Genomic DNA, 19,173 nt, shown 5'->3' with positions numbered 1-19,173 from the left:
GCTTGTGTGTATAATCCTTCACTGCCACTCAGCCATCATAGCCAGAGAGACTCTCTGCAAACGAGGAGAGATGTGCGAGATGAGAGTCCACACACCAGTGGCCAGTGGGACAGACTCAGTGTAGAGGGCTTCAAAAGACTGATGAGTTTCAAAGATGCCTCCTACTGGTGCTGCTGTATGTTTCATCATCAAATAGCAAAGCAGCTTTTCTTCTCCATAGCAGTCGGCTCATCGTCGGCCCCCGAAAATAAACCCTAAATGCACACTGGAAACGGGAACATTTTCTATTTCTAAAGAGCTTTGTGTTTCGAGGTTTCTGATGATGAGTAAGAACATCTCGGGGTGTTTTAGACGTGGCTAATGTTACAGAAAGGAGGAACGCTACGTTTGTTGCTTATTCGTGTTCTCCGCTTGTCTCCGTGTGATCGTTATGCAGTGACTTAATTGTCATGCGTAGCCGAGTGCCAACAGGTTCAACGGATCATGACAGCAAACAAGATGACGCGTCTGATCGGAGGTCGATGGTTTTGCTCTCCGGCTCGGTGCGTTTGTGTTTTTGTTTTTACGCTCACTCATCTCACAGCATTGAATAATAATGATCAGCCTCTAATTAGCCGGTGATAATAACGCTACATGTGAACACGCCCCCGTCAAGCGCCAGGTCATTTTGACGTCGCTGATTGGCTTTAGATGGCTGCACTATTCATTAAGCCCGCAAGTGATCGTCCAATTATGAGTGTTAATTTCTGCGGACCTTTCCTTTCCCTTTGCTTTGGCAAATGAATGGACGTTTTGCCGCTGATTATTGTAAGATATGGTTCATAACTATAACACTGTTCTGTGGCAACTGGCAGTGACAGTTGGTTGGTTCCCGATGTTGTGTATTATTTGGTGCGTCACTCAAACAGAAAGCAAACATTCAGTCTGAAGGAAGTAGGAAGTTGAAAGTGGAGAGAGACAGGAAGTGACACGGGGATAACAAAGGTCCCGGGGCAGATTTGAATACAGGACGTCCTGTTTTTTTATTTTTTTATTTTTTTTATTTTTGATGGTATCAGAAAAGAGACACTCTTGGCTTCTAAGTCTCATGTCATGGCCGCCCTGTGTGAGAGCAGTGAGTGATTGATGGGACCGTCTCTTTCTGTGGTCTTAGAGGAAGGCAGCGAGGAATGGGAATATGAATATGCCATTTGTGAGCTGCTGTGTCATCTTCTGCAGTATGCTGAAACATTCCACTGGTTTTAGCCGCAACATTTTGAGGAAGCAAGTATATTATATATATATAAACATGACTACCAGAATGTGAACACGCTTATGGGAACTCACTTTCCCTCGCCATGTGTTGAGGTTTAGAGAGAACACTATAAACCGATTGTAATTTAGGTAGTAGTTGTGTTTGCGTTCCCCCCCAACAAACCATTTATGACATTTCACACAATTATGATTTTGTCTGGCCAACATTGTGTCTTACATTTAGTTACATTGAGTTTTTGCAGCCATATCATTTTAAGCCTGAAATTATAATTGCTTTTTTCCCAGGCAGGTATTCACTGGATGCTGTCATTGTTTCAAAGTTTCAGTAATAATTACTGCAGACTTTGGAAGATGAGGTAAAGAGGGTTTTTGGAATTAATAGGGCAACTTTGGCCTTAAAGTCACAGTGATGGGTAAAGCAGTCAGTGGTAAAGCAGTCAGTGGTAAAGCAGTCAGTGGTAAAGCAGTCAGTGGTAAAGCAGTCAGTGGTAAAGCAGTCAGTGGTGAAGCAGTCAGTGGTAAAGCAGTCAGTGGTAAAGCAGTCAGTGGTAAAGCAGTCGGTGGTAAAGCAGTCGGTGGTGAAGCAGTCAGTGGTAAAGCAGTCAGTGGTAAAGCAGTCAGTGGTAAAGCAGTCGGTGGTAAAGCAGTCGGTGGTGAAGCAGTCAGTGGTAAAGCAGTCAGTGGTGTTGTTCACAAATACAGGCTCTCTCTCTAGGTGCTTGTAACCAGAGCTGAAGCAATCTCCCGGGACAGCCAATCACAGTGGAGGCAAGCAGAACAGCTGCTAGACTGTAATAGCAGAAACATACCCCAGGGATTGACTTGAATTGTTACTTTGACTGTATTTTCCCCTTTTGACTCTGTTTCCTTGTTTGCCCTCATATGACTCTATAAGTGTCTTTCTTGCTCTCTGGAGCTTCTCTTCTCTTTCAGTCTCCATGTGTCTCACAGTTATAAGTGTCTTTCTTGCTCTCTGGAGCTTCTCTTCTCTTTCTGTCTCCATGTGTCTCACAGTTATAAGTGTCTTTCTTGCTCTCTGGAGCTTCTCTTCTCTTCTTGTCTCCATGTGTCTCACAGTTATAAGTGTCTTTCTTGCTCTCTGGAGCTTCTCTTCTCTTCTTGTCTCCATGTGTCTCACAGTTATAAGTGTCTTTCTTGCTCTCTGGAGCTTCTCTTCTCTTCTTGTCTCCATGTGTCTCACAGTTATAAGTGTCTTTCTTGCTCTCTGGAGCTTCTCTTCTCTTTCTGTCTCCATGTGTCTCACAGTTATAAGTGTCTTTCTTGCTCTCTGGAGCTTCTCTTCTCTTTCTGTCTCCATGTGTCTCACAGTTATAAGTGTCTTTCTTGCTCTCTGGAGCTTCTCTTCTCTTCTTGTCTCCATGTGTCTCACAGTTATAAGTGTCTTTCTTGCTCTCTGGAGCTTCTCTTCTCTTCTTGTCTCCATGTGTCTCACAGTTATAAGTGTCTTTCTTGCTCTCTGGAGCTTCTCTTCTCTTCTTGTCTCCATGTGTCTCACAGTTATAAGTGTCTTTCTTGCTCTCTGGAGCTTCTCTTCTCTTCTTGTCTCCATGTGTCTCACAGTTATAAGTGTCTTTCTTGCTCTCTGGAGCTTCTCTTCTCTTCTTGTCTCCATGTGTCTCACAGTTATAAGTGTCTTTTTTGCTCTCTGGAGCTTCTCTTCTCTTTCTGTCTCCATGTGTCTCACAGTTATAAGTGTCTTTCTTGCTCTCTGGAGCTTCTCTTCTCTTCTTGTCTCCATGTGTCTCACAGTTATAAGTGTCTTTCTTGCTCTCTGGAGCTTCTCTTCTCTTCTTGTCTCCATGTGTCTCACAGTTATAAGTGTCTTTCTTGCTCTCTGGAGCTTCTCTTCTCTTCTTGTCTCCATGTGTCTCACAGTTATAAGTGTCTTTCTTGCTCTCTAGAGCTTCTCTTCTCTTCTTGTCTCCATGTGTCTCACAGTTATAAGTGTCTTTCTTGCTCTCTGGAGCTTCTCTTCTCTTCTTGTCTCCATGTGTCTCACAGTTATAAGTGTCTTTCTTGCTCTCTGGAGCTTCTCTTCTCTTCTTGTCTCCATGTGTCTCACAGTTATAAGTGTCTTTCTTGCTCTCTGGAGCTTCTCTTCTCTTTCAGTCTCCATGTGTCTCACAGTTATAAGTGTCTTTCTTGCTCTCTGGAGCTTCTCTTCTCTTCTTGTCTCCATGTGTCTCACAGTTATAAGTGTCTTTCTTGCTCTCTGGAGCTTCTCTTCTCTTCTTGTCTCCATGTGTCTCACAGTTATAAGTGTCTTTCTTGCTCTCTGGAGCTTCTCTTCTCTTCTTGTCTCCATGTGTCTCACAGTTATAAGTGTCTTTCTTGCTCTCTGGAGCTTCTCTTCTCTTCTTGTCTCCATGTGTCTCACAGTTATAAGTGTCTTTCTTGCTCTCTGGAGCTTATCTTCTCTTTCTGTCTCCATGTGTCTCACAGTTATAAGTGTCTTTCTTGCTCTCTGGAGCTTCTCTTCTCTTTCTGTCTCCATGTGTCTCACAGTTATAAGTGTCTTTCTTGCTCTCTGGAGCTTCTCTTCTCTTCTTGTCTCCATGTGTCTCACAGTTATAAGTGTCTTTCTTGCTCTCTGGAGCTTCTCTTCTCTTCTTGTCTCCATGTGTCTCACAGTTATAAGTGTCTTTCTTGCTCTCTGGAGCTTCTCTTCTCTTCTTGTCTCCATGTGTCTCACAGTTATAAGTGTCTTTCTTGCTCTCTGGAGCTTCTCTTCTCTTCTTGTCTCCATGTGTCTCACAGTTATAAGTGTCTTTCTTGCTCTCTGGAGCTTCTCTTCTCTTCTTGTCTCCATGTGTCTCACAGTTATAAGTGTCTTTCTTGCTCTCTGGAGCTTCTCTTCTCTTCTTGTCTCCATGTGTCTCACAGTTATAAGTGTCTTTCTTGCTCTCTGGAGCTTCTCTTCTCTTTCAGTCTCCATGTGTCTCACAGTTATAAGTGTCTTTCTTGCTCTCTGGAGCTTCTCTTCTCTTCTTGTCTCCATGTGTCTCACAGTTATAAGTGTCTTTCTTGCTCTCTGGAGCTTATCTTCTCTTCTTGTCTCCATGTGTCTCACAGTTATAAGTGTCTTTCTTGCTCTCTGGAGCTTCTCTTCTCTTCTTGTCTCCATGTGTCTCACAGTTATAAGTGTCTTTCTTGCTCTCTGGAGCTTCTCTTCTCTTCTTGTCTCCATGTGTCTCACAGTTATAAGTGTCTTTCTTGCTCTCTGGAGCTTCTCTTCTCTTCTTGTCTCCATGTGTCTCACAGTTATAAGTGTCTTTCTTGCTCTCTGGAGCTTCTCTTCTCTTTCTGTCTCCATGTGTCTCACAGTTATAAGTGTCTTTCTTGCTCTCTGGAGCTTCTCTTCTCTTCTTGTCTCCATGTGTCTCACAGTTATAAGTGTCTTTCTTGCTCTCTGGAGCTTCTCTTCTCTTTCTGTCTCCATGTGTCTCACAGTTATAAGTGTCTTTCTTGCTCTCTGGAGCTTCTCTTCTCTTCTTGTCTCCATGTGTCTCACAGTTATAAGTGTCTTTCTTGCTCTCTGGAGCTTCTCTTCTGTTTCTGTCTCCATGTGTCTCACAGTTATAAGTGTCTTTCTTGCTCTCTGGAGCTTCTCTTCTCTTTCTGTCTCCATGTGTCTCACAGTTATAAGTGTCTTTCTTGCTCTCTGGAGCTTCTCTTCTCTTCTTGTCTCCATGTGTCTCACAGTTATAAGTGTCTTTCTTGCTCTCTGGAGCTTCTCTTCTCTTTCTGTCTCCATGTGTCTCACAGTTATAAGTGTCTTTCTTGCTCTCTGGAGCTTCTCTTCTCTTCTTGTCTCCATGTGTCTCACAGTTATAAGTGTCTTTCTTGCTCTCTGGAGCTTCTCTTCTCTTTCTGTCTCCATGTGTCTCACAGTTAGAAGTGTCTTTCTTGCTCTCTGGAGCTTCTCTTCTCTTTCTGTCTCCATGTGTCTCACAGTTATAAGTGTCTTTCTTGCTCTCTGGAGCTCTCTTCTCTTTCTGTCTCCATGTGTCTCACGGTGGCCTTACAGAGCAATCACATGGAAGCAGAAGTGGCATTTTCCCAGCTTTAGAGCTACACAAGTCATAGCTTAGATATAGCTTTATTTCCATGTCCGTGTGTGTATGTGTATATTTGTTATATTATATAGTATATTTGTTGGTCCAATGGTTAGGATGATCCTTCAACTATGGCTGCAAAGATGAAGAACAGAAGCAGCCTAAATTACCTTGGAGGTTCAAGATTCAAGATTTTTATTGTCACTCCATGGTACAAGTATCACGTGTGAAATTCTTGTGCTGTGGACTCCGTTTACAACATAGTACAAATATAGCAGGGCATATGAGTGCAAAAACAATAAGCAATAAGGCAATAAGCAATAAGCAATATGCAACAATAAGCAATAAGGCAGTAGAGTGATAAGACAAGTCAGAGACAGTGGCATATTCACTGCACATAGGTGCACATGTCATGTGCATACATTAGACGTGCTTAAACATTTTAAATTCTGCGTATTTGACGTACAGGTGCAAATAGCATGTACCTTATTAGACATACAGTTAAACATTAGACATACGTAGTGGTAGCAGCTGCAGTGAGGGTAATTTACCCTTTATCCAGACAGAGGCATGTTCAGAGCCTGTATCCAGACAGGGGCATGTTCAGAGCCTGTATCCTGGCTGCCTGCAGGAGGAAAATGAGCTTCAATTCTTTGGCCATCATCCCCAAAGAATAAGCCGAGAGAAGTGATGGAAAAAAGTAAGAGGGGAAAAAGAGCTAAAGCAGAGTTGGAAAGGAAGGTATTTCTCCAGAGAATTTCAGAGTAAGAGAAGAAGTGGGGTTTAGTGGGGAGTTATGTGACCTGTGCTACCTGGCATGTGGATATAGAAGTGTAGCTGGCATAATATGAGAGTGAAGAGTACGAAGAGAAGAAGATAGGAAGAGATTAGAGAGAATGATGTGTGAATGTGTGGGGGGGCGGGGCATCATGTGGGGGGGGGGGGGGCATCAGGGGGGGGGGGGGGCATCATGTGGGGGGGCGGGGCATCATGTGGGGGGGCGGGGCATCACAGCAAATGTTTCACTTTGCATGAATGCAAATGCAGTAACCACAGCCGGAGGAAAACAACAGGAAGATTTGACTTCCACGTTTTCCCCACAACAAAGTCAAGCATTCTGAGTTGCAATAATCACAGAAAAAGACCTTTAATGGATCGGATTGTTTGCTATTATGGTTACAAAATGAACTCTACTGTTTTGGTGGCAAAACCAAAACGGATTAATTTGACAAAATCATTGTAGACCGCCTAATAACGTAATGGCAGGAATGCTCCAGCTGTTATTGTCTCCAGGCAAACTCAAGCTCACACTTATCTAGGATCTTATCTTAGATCTTATCTTAGATCTCATCAGTGACAGGTTCAGAGTCACCACCCGGCCGGCTGTGTGAGGGGCTGCTTGTACCTCAGATTTACTCCCGGCACAAAAGCTCATTAAGTCTTCGATTGCACTGCGGTCCTTGAATTAAAAGCAGGTCTTGACTCAACGGAATGGCAATGAGAGCAGACAGTCTTCAATGTTTGATGGATGTTCACAGTTTCTGTGCTGACCTCAACATCTGACCGCCTCAAATCTCCCTCCCACTCTGCTGCTTCTGTTTTATTCTGTTCCCCATCTGTGCCCACACTTATCGCCGCACTTCTCGCTTTTTATGTCCCCCTCTGCTTTTCTTCCTGTTTCATCTGTCACCATTAAGTGTCCCTGCAGTGATCTCTCCCACCTATATCTTCTGCCAATCATATTTGATCTTCTGCCCCCATACTGCGGTTCAAGAGCCCACAAAAGGACGCTTCCCTATTGTGAGGAATAGTTCCTGTTTGTTGTGACCGCCATGACTCTACTCGATACTCGTTGTCTCCGTTTCGTTTCGCTTCAGCTGCTACTGCTCGACCGCGCTCTGCAGCGCCGGGCACGATGTGAGAGCTGGATGTGCGTTTATGTCTGGATGGGCAAGTGAAAGTGGAGTAGCCAATGGGGACGCAGGATAAGTGGAGCAGCCAATGGGGATGCAGGATTGCAGCTTATTGTGAGACGGGATAATTGCTCTACACGATTTACTGCGGTGAAGGAATGTGCATTTATTTGAAGGCATCCGGCTGCAGTGAAACTTGAAAGGAAATGGTACATTAAGCACCCTGTTATTATGTGTACTAGTCTAATGTAGGAATACAGATGACCTCATCAATAGAGAAAAATGGCTTCCTCCAGCGGTGCTGTTAAGCATGTGGGGAGAAGACATGTTTTAGCTGATTGGAACTGTGGGGCCTGTGTGCTGCTAGCTGCTGTACACTATTTATTGCCTGCAGCTGCCTTCTTGTTCAGTCCTGTCCAGAGGTAAGACCTCTCCGCACACGTCAAGCCTGGCTCTGTCCAGAGGTAAGACCTCTCCGCACAGGTCAAGCCTGGCTCTGTCCAGAGGTAAGACCTCTCCGCACAGGTCAAGCCTGGCTCTGTCCAGAGGTAAGACCTCTCCGCACACGTCAAGCCTGGCTCTGTCCAGAGGTAAGACCTCTCCGCACACGTCAAGCCTGGCTCTGTCCAGAGGTAAGACCTCTCTGCACACGTCAAGCCTGGCTCAGGACTCAATGAATTCCCCAAATTCTCTCCCTCTCATTTCATGCCTCGCTTTTGATTTTGTCTTTCAGACATTTTCTTTCTTTCTCCTTATTTTCTCCTATTTGTGACCCCCACCCCTACTCAATCACAAACCATCTGCATCTGCATCTGTCTCTTCTCTCTCTCTCTCTCTCTCTCTCTCTCTCTCTCTCTCTCTCTGTCTGTCTGTCTCTCTCTCTCTCTCTCTCTCTGTCTGTGTGTCTGTCTGTCTCTCTCTCTCTCTCTCTCTCTGTCTGTCTGTCTCTCTCTCTCTCTCTCTCTCCGATTAAGGCAATGCATCTGAGTTGATTAGTAGATACACTGTAAGGTTGGGGCTGAACAGAAACAGAGTTGACGGTAAGGCTGGAGGGTCACAGACGGTGAAGTGTAAATCTCTCCGCAGACTTTTACACCCCTCTCTTAATGCTCCCATGGTACACTGTATTGTAAAAGGGCAGTAAAGCTGGCTACGTTGCACTCCCCCCCGTAACGTTGCACTTCCCCCCCGTCATTCTGTTGCGGGTCCTGATTTGGCATCCGAGCCACAGGATCGGGTCTGAAATCAGGGGCTCCATTTCACCTATAAATAATTCAGAGTCTTTATGATCTTCATTATGGTGAATGGCTATTTCAGAATCAGTGATTATCTCCATGCCCTGTAGTAATAACACTGCGGAGGTTATTGATTCCTGCGAATGGCCTTCCTCCCCACCAGCCTGCCCACTGCTGATGGAGGCAGGAAGCAGCATATGAGACTGTGGTCGAGCCGCTGGGCTGCAGATGGCGTGTGGGACAAAAACATGTACTACAGTATGTACCATTTAAAACATGTAGTACAGTATGTACCTAAAACATGTAGTACAGTATGTACCATTTAAAACATGTAGTACAGTATGTACTGTACCATTTCTCAGTACAGATGCATCCTGAAGAAATGGAAAAAACATCTCCACATGTAGGATCACATGACGTACCACTAGGGCTGTGCAATAAAATCGATACGGCAATATATCGTGATATTTTTTCCGCAATACTGTATCGATATTTCAGAAAGAATATTGTGATATATCGCCATATCAATTTTTTTGCACAGCTGTGTGTTCAGTGACACAATAAGAATACTTTTTATTTCAGTGCATTCAGTAAAATACTCAGCACTCAGTAGTTTTGACTCGATTTGTCCACTTAGTTATCAATATAAAGTGATGTACATATTATGACACTGTGTGGGTGGTACACAGCAAGTTGTATTTTCAGCTCAATTATTTTAATTTTCAGTAAATTCTGTAGATTATCGCAATATATCGCAATATGTATTGTATCTCAATGTATTGTGATACAATCGTATCGTGACCCATGTATGTATCCTGGGCCCCTTACTTTTTCTTCTCTATATCAGATCTCTTGCCTATGTGATCTCTTCTCATGGCTTCTCTTATCACTGCTATGCTGATGACACCCAACTTTTCCTTTCCTTCCCCCCCTCCGACACTCAAATCGAGGCTCGCATCTCTGCATGTCTCAAAGACATTGGCGACTGGATGTCTGCCCACCACCTCAAGCTCAACCTTGGTAAGACAGAGCTACTCTTCCTCCCAGGGAAAGACTGTCCTCTCACAGATCTCTCCATCTCCATCGAAAACACCACTGTACTGCCCTCCCAAACAGCTAAGAACCTTGGGGTGATCCTCGACAACCAGCTGTCTTGCTCTGCCAACATAGCTGCGACAGCACGCTCCTGTAGGTTCTCCCTCTACAACATCCGCAAAATCCGTCCCTTCCTCACAAGAGAAGCGACTCAACTCCTGGTCCAGTCACTTATCGTCCCTCGCCTGGACTACTGCAACGTGCTCCTGGCTGGCCTACCTGCCACCGACATCCGACCGCTTCAGCTCATTCAGAACGCTGCTGCCCGTCTGGTATTCAACCAACCCAAATTCTCTCATGTCACTCCCCTCTTCCGGGACCTCCACTGGCTTCCCATCTCAGCTCGCATCAAATTCAAGACACTGGTACTGGCCTACAGGGCAGTACACCAGTCAGCTCCCCTGTACCTGCAATCTATGGTCAGGTTCCAAACCTCTCACCGCTCCCTTCGCTCCTCTACCAGTGCAGGGCGCCTCGCTCCTCCTTCGCTACGGGCGCTCAAAAGTCGCTCATCCCGATCTCGACTCTTCTCCTCCCTGGCACCCCAATGGTGGAACGAGCTGCCACCTTCGGTCAGGACTGCTGAATCACTGCCGATCTTTCGGAAAAGACTAAAGACTCACCTTTTCAGGCTCCACCTGGGCCCCTCTTGATCTAACTTCTTTCTCTCTCTTCTTTCTCTCTCTTTATTTAAAAAAAAAAAAAAAAAAAAAAACCCTAAACTAAAACTCGTACCACTGTTCCTTCAGGATTTGTAGTTGTCATAGACTGTGCTCCATAGTTGATTGCTCTATTGCTGACAAAAAGTGTGTTACTGTAAGTCGCTTTGGATAAAAGCGTCTGCCAAATGACGTAATGTAATGTAATGTAATGTATCGTGATACATATCGTATTGTGAGGTCCTTGCCAATACCCAGCCCTACATACCACACTGGTTTACATGTAGGAGGATCAGGTCCCACACTGGTTTACATGTAGGAGGATCAGGTCCCACACTGGTTTACATGTAGGAGGATCAGGTACCACACTGGTTTACATGTAGGAGGATCAGGTACCACACTGGTTTACATGTAGGAGGATCAGGTACCACACTGGTTTACATGTAGGAGGATCAGGTACCACACTGGTTTACATGTAGGAGGATCAGGTACCACACTGGTTTACATGTAGGAGGATCAGGTACCACACTGGTTTACATGTAGGAGGATCAGGTACCACACTGGTTTACATGTAGGAGGATCAGGTACCACACTGGTTTACATGTAGGAGGATCAGGTACCACACTGGTTTACATGTAGGAGGATCAGGTACCACACTGGTTTACATGTAGGAGGATCAGGTCCCACACTGGTTTACATGTAGGAGGATCAGATCCCACACTGGTTTACATGTAGGATCACGTGACGTACCACACTGGTTTACATGTAGGATCACGTGACGTACCACACTGGTTTACATGTAGGATCACGTGACGTACCACACTGGTTTACATGTAGGATCACGTGACGTACCACACTGGTTTACTTGTCTGTTATTGTGTGTAATTCACTCCAGCGTTTCACCTCTAGCAGGTCCTGATAATATCTAAGGTCATGTGGAAAGGGCTTGAGAACACTGTAAACATTTATTGCATATTGAACAGTCTTTGGCAAACAAAGGAACAGTTGTTGTGCGGAAGAGTTATTGTTGGCTTAAAAAAAAAAGCAGTAATGAAAGTGCCTTTCAATCACATCAAATCCAGCCAGTTGTATGCATTTTCCCTTTATTGCGCCCTTTTTATTGACTACTGTCAGTATTGTAAAGTTTTGATTTCACCAGATGGGAAATCACAACAACACAATGATTTAATAGGCCTATGAAACAGAGGGCCCACTTCCATAATGTGTTTGAACTGTTGGAAAAGCTCCTGGCGCTCTTTCATGTGTCGGGCTTCTGTTTCTGCACCAGTTAATGACAGGCTCCATGCTGCTCCATGCTGCTGTGAAGCTCCATGCTGCTGTAAAGCTCCATGCTGCTGTGAAGCTCCAGCACTGGAACATACACTTCTTCTCACGCGCAAATTCCACTGAGTCCGGGTTCGGTTCGGCTGCGCTTCGGAGCCGATACGTTTCCACTCTAATCAATGTGTCAACTCCCACCCACTCCGCTGCGTTGCGTGTCTACTCCGTCCCAGCTCCGACGATCCGGAGCTCTCCGAAGCAGATACTTCTATTTTTCACGGATGTCGGAGCAAAGCCGCAGCAAGTTGGGCGGAGCCAGGCCTGGAGTCAACAGGTCAGAGGTGTTTACAGCATTCAATATCAAGCCAGAGGACAAACATGTATGAGGAAAAGTTCATCATTGAAGTGGAAAACCACAAAATAATATATGACACAACGCATCCTTTTTACAAGGACAACACCAAGCAACTCCACCCCTCCTCTGCTTCTCCAGTTCACCGCGAGAACCTGTCGGTCTCGTCACTCCAGCTGTCTGGCGGAGCAGAGCTGTGACGTGCTCTGCACGCAGCCGGTGAGTGTTGGCGGAGCACAGAGCACGGAGCAAAACCGGAGCACAGCCGCAACGCAACGCAAATGCAACCAGTGGAATGCCGGCGTCAGTTAGGGGTGTCAAAAATAATCGATTATAAGATGCATCGCGATGCAGACGTGCACGATTCTGCATCGATTCACAAATGTCAAAAATCGATTATTAAAAAAAAAAAATTTTTTTTTTTATAATCAAATAAAAAATAATGGAAGTACATGCAGTTGTTTATTTTAATTATGGATCATAATACAATGCAAAAAAGAAAGTGAGAAAAAATAAATCATGTATTGGGGAAAAAAAGTGATGCATCGATTTAAAATGCATCGAGATGCATCGATAATCGTACTCGAATCGAATCGTAGCCCTCTGAATCGTAATTGAATCGAATCGTGAGGCCAGTGAAGATTCACAGCCCTAGCGTCAGTCCCATCAATAGCACGGTGTTGTGAGTGACTTATGATGAGTTGCATTTAACTCTCTGTCTCTCTTTAGGAAAGTAACAGGGGAGAATGTCAATGTTTTTGTGCTGTGTTGTTCTGTTCTGTTCACTTTAGGCCAGGAGAGAAGTGGAGAGAAACGTGTGGGAGTGTGTTTGCGTGTGTGTGTGTGTGTGTGTGCGTGTGTGTGTGTGTGTGTGTGTGTGTGTGTGTGTGTGTGTGTGTGTGTGTGTGTGTGTGTGTGTGTGTGTGTGCGTGCGTGCGTGCGTGCGTGCGTGTGTTTGCATGTGTGGCTGTGCCGTGTGTGTGTGTGTGTGTGCGTGCGTGCGTGCGTGTGTGTGTTTGCATGTGTGGCTGTGCCGTGTGTGTGTGTGTGTGTGCGTGCGTGCGTGTGTGTGCGTGTGTGTGTGCGTGCGTGTGTGTGTTTGCATGTGTGGCTGTGCTGTGTGTACTCTCATTGTTTTGCATTCAGGCAGCCTCACCAGCATCACATCAACAGTTCTGATGGATCACAACACAACACATTGTGCTGTGAGGCTACTGCCTACTGGCTCTGTTCACATAGTATTTAGATTCTTCTCAGCACTATCTAAAGACTGCCTCCCCTGTAAATACAGTATGTCCTGTATACAACTAGAATGCTGCTCATCTGATATTCAGTTCAATTCCAGCAACTGCCAAATACACCTTTAACAGATACTGGAACAACTATTCGATTTTATTTGATGAGTGAGCAATGTGTGTATCACTGCTATTCAAAGTGTTTTGTTCAGCATGGCTAAAAATGCGACACCAGGTGTCTGTGTAGTGTCGAGGTAAATGCACTCGCCTCCCACCGCGGAGACCCGGGTTCCATTCCCGGCAGCGGTCCTTCCGGCTTGGTAAGATGTTCCTACAGTCACAATTGGCCGTGTCTGTGGGTGGGAAGCCGGTGGGGTATGGGTCCTGGTCTAGTGCCTCCTCCTCTGGTTTGTTCAGGGTGTTTGGGGGGAGGGGAACTGGGGGGGAATAGCGTGATCCTCCCACGCACTGCGTCCTGCGTGTGAAACTCCTCGCTGTCGGGTGAAAGGAAGCGGCTGGCACCTGTGTGTCGGAGGAAGCGTGTGCTAGTCTACGGCTCTCCCCGGATCGGCAGAGGGGGTGGAGCAACGACCGGGACAGTAGGGGGAATTGACTAAGTACAAAGACAACATACAATGAGGAGTGGTGAGCGTCAACCTGAATAAACACTGGCTGTGTAAAGAGGGAAATGATGTAAAAACAAAATGTAGTCCGTGTCTCGTATCTACGTGGACAAGCTCTTCCACCTTTTGATGTGACATTGTTCAAGGTCTGCCAGTGCGGCTACTTGTGAAGACCTTTACCCGACCATTTGTTTACTTGAGATAATTCTCGGTTTGTTCTGTGGCTGTGTTGACCTTTTTCACAGTGTCGCCACTGAGAGGCGTGACGTGTGAGTCAGTGGAGAGCCATGAGATTACCTTGACTGGCTCATTTGTCATAATAAGCACGATGTTCCCCCGACACGTCATAAACAACATTACACTGAGCAGAACACTTCATCCCGGGCCTAGCAGCTGCAACCCTAAGACGCTAAATCACAGCTAGCTAGCCCCCGCAGTTATCGGCCATGACAGTATCTATGATGTGCTCATCATGGATAGCAGCCCCGCTAAAGACATGGCGCATGCATGTCCTGACTCCTGAAATATGACTTTATTTTCTTTCCCTTTCCCCCAGCAGATGGAATAAGAAAAGCGTTTGAAATCTGCCAGCGCGATCATAGGACAATTTTTTTTTTATCCTTTTATCTTTATTTTTACAGGATTTACCTTCTTTTTAAGCAAGGTTGTCCAAGCGCAAAATAGTGGATGCATCTCTTCAGCAATACTGAGAAGATACCCAGGTGTCTGGTGACAGGGCACAGGTGTTCTATTCTAAGACGAGACCATGTGTGACATCAATCTGATCTTGGAAAGGTGTCACACCCCATGCATCACAAGCCTTATGAAAGCTATTGTAACATGTCATCCTTTCCTTCCCCTCCCCACTCCCACTCCCACTCCCACTCCCACTCCCACTCCCACTCCCACTCCCTCTCCCTACAGTACGTTTCCTGCTAAATTGGATATAGTTGGAGATTAGCGATATTGTGCGACGCCGACTCACACACACAACTTATCGTCTCATCAGTTCCACTCCACAGTCATTTCCAGCAAGAAAAAAGCGCCTCCAAGCACTTCAGATATATCTGCCCATCTGATAGCAGCAGGCAGGAGCAACTCAGACGGAGCGGAGGGAGGGTTGAGGTGAGGAGGAGCATGGTGGAGGAGCAGGAAATCAGACTGGAGAGCATGATAGCTTGTTCACAGCTGCTTTGAAGGCCTCGCCGCTGGTGAAGTGGGATGTCTCTGTGTTATGATGTGTGATGAGATGTTAGGGAGATGCGTGTAGGATCTGTTTGTCTGATGGGGGCGGGGGGGGGGGTGAATACCCTCGCGGGGGGAGAGGCAGAAAGTGCATCTTATAACAGAGGGATTAGATTGCACGCGTGGAAGATCTTATTTTCCAATCATATAGTGAGCCCTAATAAACACACGCGCGACACCTGAAGAGGGCGGCGGTACCTGAGCGCGTAGCGTCTCAAACCATTTCCATGTAGATGCAAAATGTGATTATGCATATTGATGGAATATTTCACACTAAATTCACCCTATTGGCCTCGCGCCAGTTTCCCTGCGATGTACTGAGAATTCCTAATACTTCAACCTCTCGATACACAATGTCAAGAAGCGAACATGGGTCTCTGCGGACTGGCATGGTCTGACATATGACATGTGGAGGGCCTTTATCTATTTATTGTGTCTGCATACCCCTGCTGTACTTTTTCTTTTCTTTTTTTCTTTTTTACAGTGTTAACCTTCTGCCTACTGTAGATGCTCTGTGCGTGTGTTGTTTTTGTTTGTGTGTTTGGTTTTATGTTTAGCTGTTATTATTTTTGTGGAGATTGTGTGTGTTGTGTTGTGGGTGACTGGGGATGGAGGGCATATTATTTGTTATCACATTCTTCACTGACTGTTTGCCCCTCTGATAACTAAAAAATGTATAAACATACAAAAAAAAAAGAAAGAAGCGAACATCATCAGTATAACCAACGTCAACTTTGACAGCAGCAGCAGCAGCAGCAATGGCCTGTGGGGTGTTGGGGAATATCTTTGGCTGCACGTCACAGCTAGGGGGCATGTGTGCAGACAGAGACAGTTGTTTGTGTGGCGGTCCGGCATGAGAAGCCTGCCTCTCTTCTGTCTCCCAAGCCCTCAGGCTGCCTGCCACTGAGCCTTTACACAACAGCACTACGGGCCCTCTGCCAGGCAGTACAGCACGAGCACAGAGAGACGCGGGGCCCTCTGCCAGGCAGTACAGCACGAGCACAGAGAGACGCGGGGCCCTCTGCCAGGCAGTACAGCACGAGCACAGAGAGACGCCAGGCCCTCTGCCAGGCAGTACAGCACGAGCACAGAGAGACGTGGGGCCCTCTGCCAGGCAGTACAGCACGAGCACAGAGAGACGTGGGGCCCTCTGCCAGGCAGTACAGCACGAGCACAGAGAGACGTGGGGCCCTTTGCCAGGCAGTACAGCATGAGCACAGAGAGACGCCAGGCCCTCTGCCAGGCAGTACAGCACGAGCACAGAGAGACGTGGGGCCCTCTGCCAGGCAGTACAGCACGAGCACAGAGAGACGTGGGGCCCTCTGCCAGGCAGTACAGCACGAGCACAGAGAGACGTGGGGCCCTCTGCCAGGCAGTACAGCACGAGCACAGAGAGACGTGGGGCCCTCTGCCAGGCAGTACAGCACGAGCACAGAGAGACGTGGGGCCCTCTGCCAGGCAGTACAGCACGAGCACAGAGAGACGTGGGGCCCTCTGCCAGGCAGTACAGCACGAGCACAGAGAGACGCGGGGCCCTCTGCCAGGCAGTACAGCACGAGCACAGAGAGACGTGGGGCCCTCTGCCAGGCAGTACAGCACGAGCACAGAGAGACGCGGGGCCCTCTGCCAGGCAGTACAGCACGAGCACAGAGAGACACGGGGCCCTCTGCCAGGCAGTACAGCACGAGCACAGAGAGACGTGGGGCCCTCTGCCAGGCAGTACAGCACGAGCACAGAGAGACGCGGGGCCCTCTGCCAGGCAGTACAGCACGAGCACAGAGAGACGCCGGGCCCTCTGCCAGGCAGTACAGCACGAGCACAGAGAGATGCGGGGCCCTCTGCCAGGCAGTACAGCACGAGCACAGAGAAACGCGGGGCCCTCTGCCAGGCAGTACAGCACGAGCACAGAGAGACACGGGGCCCTCTGCCAGGCAGTACAGCACGAGCACAGAGAGACGCGGGGCCCTCTGCCAGGCAGTACAGCACGAGCACAGAGAGACGCGGGGCCCTCTGCCAGGCAGTACAGCACGAGCACAGAGAGACGCCGGGCCCTCTGCCAGGCAGTACAGCACGAGCACAGAGAGACGCGGGGCTGTGTTGTTATGAGCAAAAACAGTAGGGGGGGAAACGAATCAAACCTGCACACCTCTCACTTCCTGAATAGAGTGGAGAGGTCGCTATCCCTCGGGGGGTTTCCATTTTTCCTGTTGTTGACACTAATTGCGGTGGTTAGAAAAATGTTTTTGTGGAACAATAGGTGTATTTATGTATTTTCAACCACAGCAGGTTGTTGAATACAGAACATGCTGTAGTGTGTCTTAACGAGGCTGAAGTGATTGACAGGGCAATTAGCCTTCTTGATTGGACCCGTCTTCTTGTATTGACAAAGCACATATTGAGCACCTGTTCACTTGCACCTTTGAGAATATTAGCTTGTTAGTAGTTGTTGAGTTATTAGCAGTTTCCTATAAACAATCTCCCAGTTTAGCTCTTTTCCTGGAATCCTGGAGTGCAGGCCAGGGTTAATGGAACTGACTGTTGCTATCTGTATTTGGCAAATGAAGCCTTCCACATGTGCGTTTACCTCAATAGGACTCTGTCACATGTGGCCTAACCTTAACCCTCCACATGTGCGTTTACCTCAATAGCACCTGTCACATGTGGCCTAACCTTAACCCTCCACATGTGCGTTTACCTCAATAGCACCTGTCACATGTGGCCTAACCTTAACCCTCCACATGTGCGTTTACCTCAATAGGACTCTGTCACATGTGGCCTAACCTTAACCCTCCACATGTGCGTTTACCTCAATAGGACTCTGTCACATGTGGCCTAACCTTAACCCTCCACAGGGGAAATGTTTCCCTTCTCTCGCCAATGGTATTGATCGTCTCAGAGTGTGCCATCATTAACGTGGAAGAGGTGATGCACTGCCATCTTGTGGTTCTCAGCTCTTAGTGCTGCGGCAAATGTTCTCTCTCTCTTTCTCTCTCTCTCTCTCTCTCTCTCTCTCTCCCTCTCTCTCTCTCTCTTGTTTTAAGTGGGTGCCAAATCCATTGAGGGGAGACAGGACCCCCGCAGTGCAGCTCATCTGAGGACAAAACGATCCCTGCTGCACAGACAGATCCATCAGTACTTCCCACAGATTGTGCAGACTAGAGGAACACAAAGCAATGCAGAAGTATCACCAAAGCCTCTGTGAGATCTAAGGTGGAGGAAGGACGATGAGACATAGAGATGTAAGATCTAGGCTGGAGGAAGGATGATGAGACATAGAGATGTAAGATCTAGGCTGGAGGAAGGACGATGAGACATAGAGATGTAAGATCTAGGCTGGAGGAAGGACGATGAGACATAGAGATGTAAGATCTAGGCTGGAGGAAGGACGATGAGACATAGAGATGTAAGATCTAGGCTGGAGGAAGGACGATGAGACATAGAGATGTAAGATCTAGGCTGGAGGAAGGACGATGAGACATAGAGATGTACGATCTAGGCTGGAGGAAGGAAGATGAGACATAGAGATGTAAGATCTAGGCTGGAGGAAGGATGATGAGACATAGAGATGTAAGATCTAGGCTGGAGGAAGGACGATGAGACATAGAGATGTAAGATCTAGGCTGGAGGAAGGACGATGAGACATAGAGATGTGAGATCTAAGGTGTAGGAAGGACGATGAGACATAGAGATGTAAGATCTAGGCTGGAGGAAGGACGATGAGACATAGAGATGTAAGATCTAGGCTGGAGGAAGGACGATGAGACATAGAGATGTAAGATCTAGGCTGGAGGAAGGATGATGAGACATAGAGATGTAAGATCTAGGCTGGAGGAAGGATGATGAGACATAGAGATGTGAGATCTAAGGTGTAGGAAGGACGATGAGACATAGAGATGTGAGATCTAGGCTGGAGGAAGGAAGATGAGACATAGAGATGTAAGATCTAGGCTGGAGGAAGGATGATGAGACATAGAGATGTGAGATCTAAGGTGTAGGAAGGACGATGAGACATAGAGATGTGAGATCTAGGCTGGAGGAAGGACGATGAGACATAGAGATGTGAGATCTAGGCTGGAGGAAGGATGGTGAGACATAGAGATGTGAGATCTAGGCTGGAGGAAGGACGATGAGACATAGAGATGTAAGATCTAGGCTGGAGGAAGGATGATGAGACATAGAGATGTGAGATCTAGGCTGGAGGAAGG

The 19,173-nt window shown here is 46.9% G+C and overlaps 1 protein-coding gene across 4 annotated transcripts in view; it reads left to right on the top strand.

Moving 5' to 3' along the window:
* Positions 1 to 19,173, top strand: part of LOC310781422 (IQ motif and SEC7 domain-containing protein 1-like) — a gene marked incomplete at its 5' end in the record, with an annotated part of 183,383 nt that overhangs the window by 42,478 nt on the left and 121,732 nt on the right. The gene's annotated exons all lie outside the window — the stretch shown is intronic.

Source organism: Poromitra crassiceps (assembly GCF_964638095.1).
Source record: "Poromitra crassiceps genome assembly, chromosome: 8".
NCBI lineage: Eukaryota > Metazoa > Chordata > Actinopteri > Beryciformes > Melamphaidae > Poromitra > Poromitra crassiceps.
Note: the sequence above shows the minus strand (reverse complement) of the source record. Positions and strands in the feature narration are given on the sequence as shown.